General features: G+C 37.9%; 1 protein-coding gene and 1 long non-coding RNA gene across 3 annotated transcripts in view; both read right to left on the bottom strand.

Moving 5' to 3' along the window:
- sfswap (splicing factor SWAP) overlaps positions 1–8,811 on the bottom strand; it is a 109,044-nt gene that overhangs the window by 37,914 nt on the left and 62,319 nt on the right. The gene's annotated exons all lie outside the window — the stretch shown is intronic.
- LOC117595548 lies at positions 7–5,940 on the bottom strand. The gene is made up of 3 exons (XR_004576775.1): positions 2,256–5,940; positions 1,327–1,489; positions 7–642 (listed from the first exon to the last, which is right to left on the bottom strand). It is a non-coding gene; the product is annotated as an uncharacterized LOC117595548 (long non-coding RNA).

The following is an 8,811-nucleotide window of genomic DNA, read 5'->3' as shown; positions in this document are numbered from 1 at the left end:
CCAACATATTCCATGAAGCATTGTGCCTAAAAACAGCTCTTAGTTTTGGTATATTGGGCATATACCACACCCCTCATGCCTGGTTGATTACATGAACATTGACAATATCCAAAGTATTTAATGATTTAGATGTTAGGGCACCGGGTAATTGTATCACACAGTACACCTAAATGGATGCATCGTAATTCGTAATATTCCTCCACTAATTTCTTGAAGTGTTTCCCTTAAATTTTTTACTCGTCTGTTTATACAACAAAGAGTTGTCAGTTTGTTTTTTTTCAACTTGTTTTGAAAGGAATAATTTGTATGTTGTGCAAATCTAATGGCAAAGACTACAATTACATTTTCATTCCAGGTTGTTACACAAAATGTATATGTCCAAGAGTTTTGTATACTTAGTGTTGGCAAGCCACTGTATCTTAGATTATGCTTCAAAGAACATTAGAATTTACCTTATTTCGCCACGGCCAGTCCGAGTCACCATAATCATAGGAAATTTCCTCTCCAGGTTTTATGTCGGACGTTGCAAATAAACAGAGATGGGGCTTCCCTCCAACTGTTAGCCTTTTCATTTTGCTGTTCGGATTGATATGGTCATCGTTGACAAATCTGGCAAGTGATTCAGTGTTTGCTGCATCAATACTAGACAAATAGAAAAATATTTCTTAGGCTTTTTGCTAAACCAACTATTCTATTAGCCTACATTATCACTGTACAAATATACACTTTCCAGTGATAAATGCTGTCATGTTCACAATTAAATATACCAAAAGACTGCATTTTAAACCTATATTTTAGATGCAAGTAATTTATGTTTGCAGCCAATACAACTACAGATATTATGTCACTCCTCCAGTGCCCGCCCTATTCAGACATCTGGATAACTACCCTGCTAAAATCATGCACATGCAAAACCTTCTTGCAATCTCCGGAGGTTGAACCCCCATGGGGAGAACCAAATTAAACATTATTACTTTGACAATAATTAATGGGAGCTTTGAATGACTACCAAACAATCTACCAGTATATGCAGGGCAATTAAAATGTCACTGTGCAAACATTTTTGAACAGACATGCCTCTTTAACAACACTAGCTTTGGTTCCAATCCAAGTTCAGTGCAGATTTCCATAATCCAGGGTGGTGAATCTGATTACATAATATAGTTTTTTGGCAACGCCCCCCCAATGTTTGGCATGGGGCTACCTCTATAGCTTTCGACAATCATTGCCCATGCCACTTTAATAGTACCAAAAATTATAGGTATGTAGTTCTTGCTTCAGAAAGTTAAGACTTTCATAATGTTACAAAGTCAGAACCAGACTTACCACCACAGTTTCCCATTGAAACTTAGGTCAAACATGAAAACATTAAGGGCATCACTGTATTGTATTCTTCTTCTTTTGCTCTCATCAAATGTAATAAAGTCCCCTCTGTATTCCAGCAGGAAGTCTCCTTTTCCAAAGTAGCTATTGCTGAATACTCCATGACCTACACAGGAGAAAAAAGTAGTTAACATTCATTCATATACTATATTCTACTGTGCTCTACTGTTGATGTCTATGACTAGCATAGGTGTGTTATGATCTGGAACAAAATGTGTGTTAGCACGGTGCTCCTATTTCTTCACCAGTTTGTATTAGAACGAGGACAAGGACATAATGACCAGCATATACTGTGAAAAAGGCTGTGTTTCCATATTAATGCCCATGGTTTTGGAACAGGATGTCCAACAAGCTCACATAGGTGTGATGGTCAGGTGTCCACATACTTTTGGCTATATAGTGCATGTGGACTGGATTTTGTGAATTTGGCTAGTTCAGCCACAACCATTGATTACAGGTGAATTTAATTGAGCACACAGCTATGAAATCTCCATTTACAGTTCATCAGTATCCCACCCTGCTAAAGGGTGCTAATACCAATCAACTTTCAGTGCTGTTTTAGTGAAGCTGAAATGTCTAGGAGAAAACACAGCAGAGCCATGTTTTTAATGCCATATTGCCCAGCCCTACCTCACTGTGCCAAAAATAGAGCGTGTTTGACATTTCAGATAACTATTTTGAGATTACCCAAATATAAACTGTTCTTGTTGAAATGTAAATGTCAATAAACAGGTTTTTAGAACACAATTTTATCCCTGCATTTTAATGCAGAATCCTGTGTTACCGAGACCTCTGCCCCCTATACATTTCAGTGTTTTGTTCAGATGTAGTAAGCATGGTCATAAGTCAAAATGAAAGACTGTAAAACTCACCTTTGAAGGGGTTAATGAACTTCTTTAGAAAACCAACTTTGTCCAGTGAATTGGAAATATAATATAGTGCATCTTGTTCAGGATTTCTGCCCCTTCCTCCTCTCCTTTCTTTGAGGCTCATTGTTGTTTATATGTTCCTAATCAATGAAAAGCAAATGCTACCATTAATTATGGATTCAAAAACATATACATTCAAAACATATAAACAAGAGAATATTAGAGATATGACCAATCAACATCACATACAATGCTTAGGCTGCCACCGTTTAAACTACATTTACAAAATACCCAACCTCACATGGCTAACAAATAAAAAAAAATAAAAAACACACCATACTAGACAGTCAGCCAGAATTGCTAACGTTACAGCACTCTCCATTCTGACCGGAAGATGTTGCAAACTCGTATGGCTCAAGTAAAAAGATCCTGTCAGAATTCTGTGCCTCAGTGTATGCATGCCTCCTATTCTAATCTTGCAGAATTGATGACGTGCTGCCGCAAAATGCAAGTTGGGTTTATCAGAGTTACTTGAATCGTGAGAGCCCTAATTTCATATTGAATAAACGTATTCATGTTATCAATCAACGGGATTAACCTCCAAAAAGATGAATACGTAGACGCTAAATATTTTAACCATAGTCACTGTATGATGCTGGTTAGCTGCATAATTGCATAATGCAAAGCACCAATCTGCTCGCGTATATGTTATTGTACTTGCTGCGTTATGAGGGGTGGATAATGCATTTAACAGGCCTAGGGAAGCTACTGATATGACTTTCAAAGTCACTTAATGCCTGAACAGTGCCTCAAAATAACACCCATAGGCAAATGATCATTACCACAACAATGCTTTCTGTTGTCGAGCGCTGATATTAAAGACCTATTCACCAATATTGCAGTGTCATGGATAGATCACCTAATGTTTGTCAAGGGTTATGATAATGTAAGTCTTCCTTAAGTTATCCCACATTTAATTTAATAGTTGCTATTACTACAATATATTAATGTACGTATCAAATGTATTATTTTATTTCCTTTTGCTGAAATGCCTGCATAAACACAAATACTTTGGGATTGCAATAGTTAACTTAAGGTCCATAAACTTACACTGCATTAAATATATTAGAACCCCGACATTCAGACTTATAGACGTATTTATAGGCATTCAGACATATTCAACTATGTAAATCTGTCTTAAGTTCACATTCCTAGCAGTATCATACAAGCAAAAAAGGATACAAAATATCCTCTTTAAACAGCAAATCTCATAATAGATTTATAGCTTATTTATATCATGTTAAACTCATGCGCTACACTGTACTGGATGCATAATAGTTTTTAGCCTCAAAATCATAATACCTTTCTTAACAAAACAAAGTAAATTATTTTTACTATATACATAACCATTTGAAAGGGAAATGTGGAGATTAAATGGAAATTACTTAATTCTAGTCTAATTGAAGCATTAAATGTAACATTTTCATCCTTAGTAATGCCAAGATCTGATGTCTCCCATGGTAGGTTCATCTCTTTTTCTCTACTTCTGATCACCAGCTTTCAAATTCAAAACAATTTTAACAATATGTTGACCTGGGACCTCAAACTTACTGCCCAGATAGAAAACATTACTTAGCTAATCATAGTCCAAACTAGTAATCACTAGAAGTGTGAAACTGGTCTAGTATATAAACTAGTCATATTTTAATGCAATGTGTCATGAGACAGGCATCACAAAAATGTTACACCTTTTATTTTTCTAAATTTCAGACAATAGTATAAAACAAAAATTGCAAGATTTAAAGCGAGCAAAAAGATAAACCCTCATGATGTACTGACATTGAGAGCACCCGATGTTCACAAATTCATGAAACTATTAGCATTTCTTTCAAACAAAAACTGCACAAGCTTGTGAAAACACAAAACAAGTGAAAGACCTTATGTATTGCATAACATACCTTAACAAGGGTCTCTAAATCAGCTCCAGAGCAACTGTCCTGGTTGTTGTCATTCCAACCCCATGTATATGCAGCCACATTCAGTTACTAACCGTATAAATATTTCTTCACTTGTGAAATACAAAGTCTAAATATTTCTTCACTTATGAAATACCAAGTCAATCATCTGACCAAATGTGCTGCGTTTACATCACAACCCAACATACAGGGTTATTTGAACCCAACTGTAATAGTGAACTATGAGTGATGAAAGACAGTTCTCCAACTCAATATCAATTGTGGCTTTAGTATGGGGCTACTCAGCCACAACAGGTAGACCTATCAATGTACTTGCCACTCGTTCCCCTTGTTCTTACTATTAGACCGCACAGGACCCCCGCAGTTGAGCAACAACGCCTGAATGCCTTTTTAACATGTGTTAAAAAGGCCTTCACTATTTAACACAGAGTCAAACTTACCCAGCCACTATGCCTAAATAAAATTACAAAATACATCGGCCAAGTGTTTTGACAATACACTATATTCATATTATATTACTATTACTCACCTATTTGGGTGAATGAGGGATACATCAGTCAAATTATCAGATCATGACAAGAGGAACACTTGTCATTCCTCAAACACGGCCAAACACAAAGCCATGTATTGGCTTTTTATACAGTTTCTAAACAACACTAAAAGCGAAATCATTTTGAGAGAAGAAACTGCTGGCACTTCAGAGCCCATTGAATGTCCATCATTACATTCGCTAACGTTAGCTTGAAACAATTACTTAACTTACCGCTAACAAGCAGACGACAACAATTAACTCACGTTTCGGACAGAAATACGATATTAACAAATGTTTTAAGCACATGCAAAAAAAAAAAAAAATTAGCCAGACTACAAAAACACTCAGGACTGACTATAAAACTGCGAGACACTCCAACAATAACATCAACGCAAGTTTAATCTCAGTAGTATTAACCCATTAGCCTGCTTGAACAACAGAACAGGAGAAGTACAGTACATAATTACCAAGCTACAAGTACTATAGCAGTCATTACTCTACCCTGTTCACGTTTGTGTTTAAACTGCACATTTTATATATTTTAGCTATAAAATTGTAAACTAAATAATACATTTGATCAATTGTGTGAATAGAAAAATTACTTACCTATTTAGTAGTGAAGATAACCATTAGAAAAGTCCTCTTCGCGTCGCGGTTTCTTTCAGGTGATGTCTTCTGAGGTAAAATAAACTTCAGCATAACTTGGCGGGGTTTCACTAGCTATAGGCTCGCGACATAGAAAGTTGATAGTTTGCCGCCAGAATGCGGTGACTCACAGCCGCAACCGCGAATCAACGATCGTCCCCGTTATTGACAGAAGCAGTAGCCAATCGGTGATCAGACATGCATACAACCCATGAGCCAATGAAAAAAAAATCGTATCAAGCTGCACTACCAACAACCAGACATAGGGGGAGTATGGGCTGTGTGTGATACACAACAAAACCAGGTCTTTATGGTATATTAGGACATGAGTTAAAAAAGCAGGACATAGTTAATAACAATGAAATAAGTACTTCTACAGTGCCCGACTTATGGGGACATTGAAAATGTCCTCATAAACCAAAATGTCCTCATAGTGCTGGTGAGATTTCAGGTCAAATGTCCCCCTATACCATATAAACAAGAACACACACACACACACACACACACACACACACACACACACACACACACACACACACACACACACACACACACACACACACACACACACCTCACCCCACACTGTAAACAGAAACACACACATACATCTCTCTCTCTCCACACTGTAAACAGAAACACCCATCTCTCTCCACACTGTAAACAGAAACACACACATACATCTCTCTCTCTCCACACTGTAAACAGAAACACCCATCTCTCTCCACACTGTAAACAGAAACACCCATCTCTCTCCACACTGTAAACAGAAACACCCATCTCTCTCCACACTGTAAACAGAAACACCCATCTCTCTCCACACTGTAAACAGAAACACCCATCTCTCTCCACACTGTAAACAGAAACACAACTCACTTTCAGTCCACACTGTAAACAGAAACACACACACACACACACACACACCTCTCTCACCACACTGTAAACAGAAATACACACACACACACACACACACACACACACACACTTCTCTCACTCCACACTGTAAACAGAAACACACATCTCTCTCTCTTTCCACACTGCAAACAGACATACACATCTTTCTCTTTCTACACTGTAAACAGAAACGCACACCAAAAGATTTAGGGCATGAAGAAAGATAAGCGCAGCACAGACAATAAAATGAGACATTTTTGTTGTTTTGCTTAGGCAAAAACAGGGAGAAAAAAAGTAACTCCTCATAGCAGTAGGAGGTACACTGGTGCATTTGGAGTTCACTTTAGGTAGATATGCCTGATCACATCCCAGTCTGCTTAAATCACAGCATTTCCACCAGTCAGGTTCTATTTGTCACAGCTAAAGCCCAACCCATATGGGATTTTTGGGTTCAATAAATAAACGATTTTAGGGAGACAGAAGTCACCAATTACTGATATTTCTGCCAATTTAGTTATATAGTTCTTTTTAGATGGAAAACAAAACAGACCAAATGTGATCAATTGTAACAGTCCAATACCGTTTCAGACATACAAACTATAGAGCCTCAAAAACGCTTCAGTTACAACATAGTAGTATATATTTTCATTTCAAAAATTTCTTATTTGTAAAGCAAAAGGGCATAGATGACAGACTCTACAAAACCACAAAAAGTGTGATTTGTCATTATTCACAATGAAATGACCGAAGATATTTTCCAACATCTATAATCTGTAGATCTCTGAAAAAATGTATTCCAGGTCATGTCATATGTGTCTTGAAGTAACTCAACATACTAAATTTTTTTGGATACAACATGAAATCCAGCATTTCCTTGGTCTGTAAAGGCATTTTATGTCTGAACTGGGACTAAAGTCAGTGGGCAACCAAAACTGTCAATCGAATAATCTTAAACTACATACGTGAGTGCAGATAACTTGCTCAACACTTCAGAAATCCCCAAACTATAGTATGTATTGATGCAGTAACATGTAGTTCATGACGCCACCCCAGGTGTCAGCATTTGACAGGGCTTTCAGTGCACAGTCAAAGGTTATGTAAACAAACACTCAGGGGTTCTCAAACTTTTCAGACCAAGTACTGTACCACCCCTGATCAAACAAAACAAAAAAAAAAAAGTATCACTATCTCTTATCATGACAAAAGTCAAATGAATGCATGTTAATGTATTTTTACCCACAAATACAAACACACTAAAAATTTAATAAGTTTACTTCTCTTCCACACACACACACACACACACACACACACACACACACACACACACACACACACACACACACACACACACACACACAGGCACTGAGTGCCTACCATTTTATTTAACGCGGTGAGCCTGTGTAGCAGAGCAATTTCAGGGACGGGGGTAGTGAGCTTCAGACACAGTTCTGGTTCAGCATCCATTCTGCTGCGGCACTTAGTCTTCATTGCGGTGAAAACTGAGAAGTCTTTCTCACAAAGGTAGGTAGCAGCAAAAGGTATGAAAAACTACACAGCCTTAAATGAGAGGGCAGAGTATTCATTGCAGTTGTTAAGATTCTGACATCAGGGTCTCATCTGAGGATAACTCAGCTAGCTTTTCCTGTTGTGCACAGGTCAGATCCTCAGGTATTGCCTGATCCACTTTGGTGTGGCCTCCAATGGGAAGCATTCTGGGAACTGTTCTTCCAGCGACAAGAGGTGCACAACTATCAAATCTTGAACAGCAGCATCAAAGCTCATATCAAATGTGCGCAGACGGTTCTCAAAGGTTAGGAAAGCAGAAACATCTCTTAACTTTAATGACAAAAAGCTGCAGCCTTTTCTTCATAGCACACACGTCAAAAACTGTTAAAGAGAGCCCCTGCAGTCCCATGTTCAGCTCATTCAAACGTTCAAACATATCAGCCAGGTAGGCTAATTTTGCCAGCCATACTTGACAATCAAATAGAATTCCCTGAAGGCTGCATGTTTTGTTGTCAAGTGTCTCTGCAGATGTGCTGGCTTCATTCTCTTGTTTCTGAGAATATCACAGCACACAACACACTGTGGCCTCTGCTTTTCCTCGGACCTGCTGACAGTTAACCCCAAACTGAGGTAATCTGAATTGTAGCGTCCTGTAGCCGTTGTGTTCTGACAAAATGCCATACTTATTGCAGGAGCTATTGAAATAGAAAAGCTGTGACAAATTTTTCAACATCCAATTTTAAAAAAATTAAAAGATGTGCATCATTCTCCACCCTCCCTGGATCAAGAATGTGTACTGTCTATAGTCACGGTATACTTACTGCTGGAGCTAATGAAATTGACAAGTTCTGACAAATTTTGAAACTTCCAATTTTGAAAAAAATTAAGTGTGCGCATTGTTCTCCACCCTCTCGTGATTTTCATAGTCACGGCATACTTATTGTAGGAGGTTTTGAAGCTTGAAGTTAGAAGGCTGCATTTGTATACAATTTGAATGCGCCCACCACCA

This window comes from Esox lucius, chromosome 14 (genome assembly GCF_011004845.1).
Source record: "Esox lucius isolate fEsoLuc1 chromosome 14, fEsoLuc1.pri, whole genome shotgun sequence".
NCBI lineage: Eukaryota > Metazoa > Chordata > Actinopteri > Esociformes > Esocidae > Esox > Esox lucius.
Note: the sequence above shows the minus strand (reverse complement) of the source record. Positions and strands in the feature narration are given on the sequence as shown.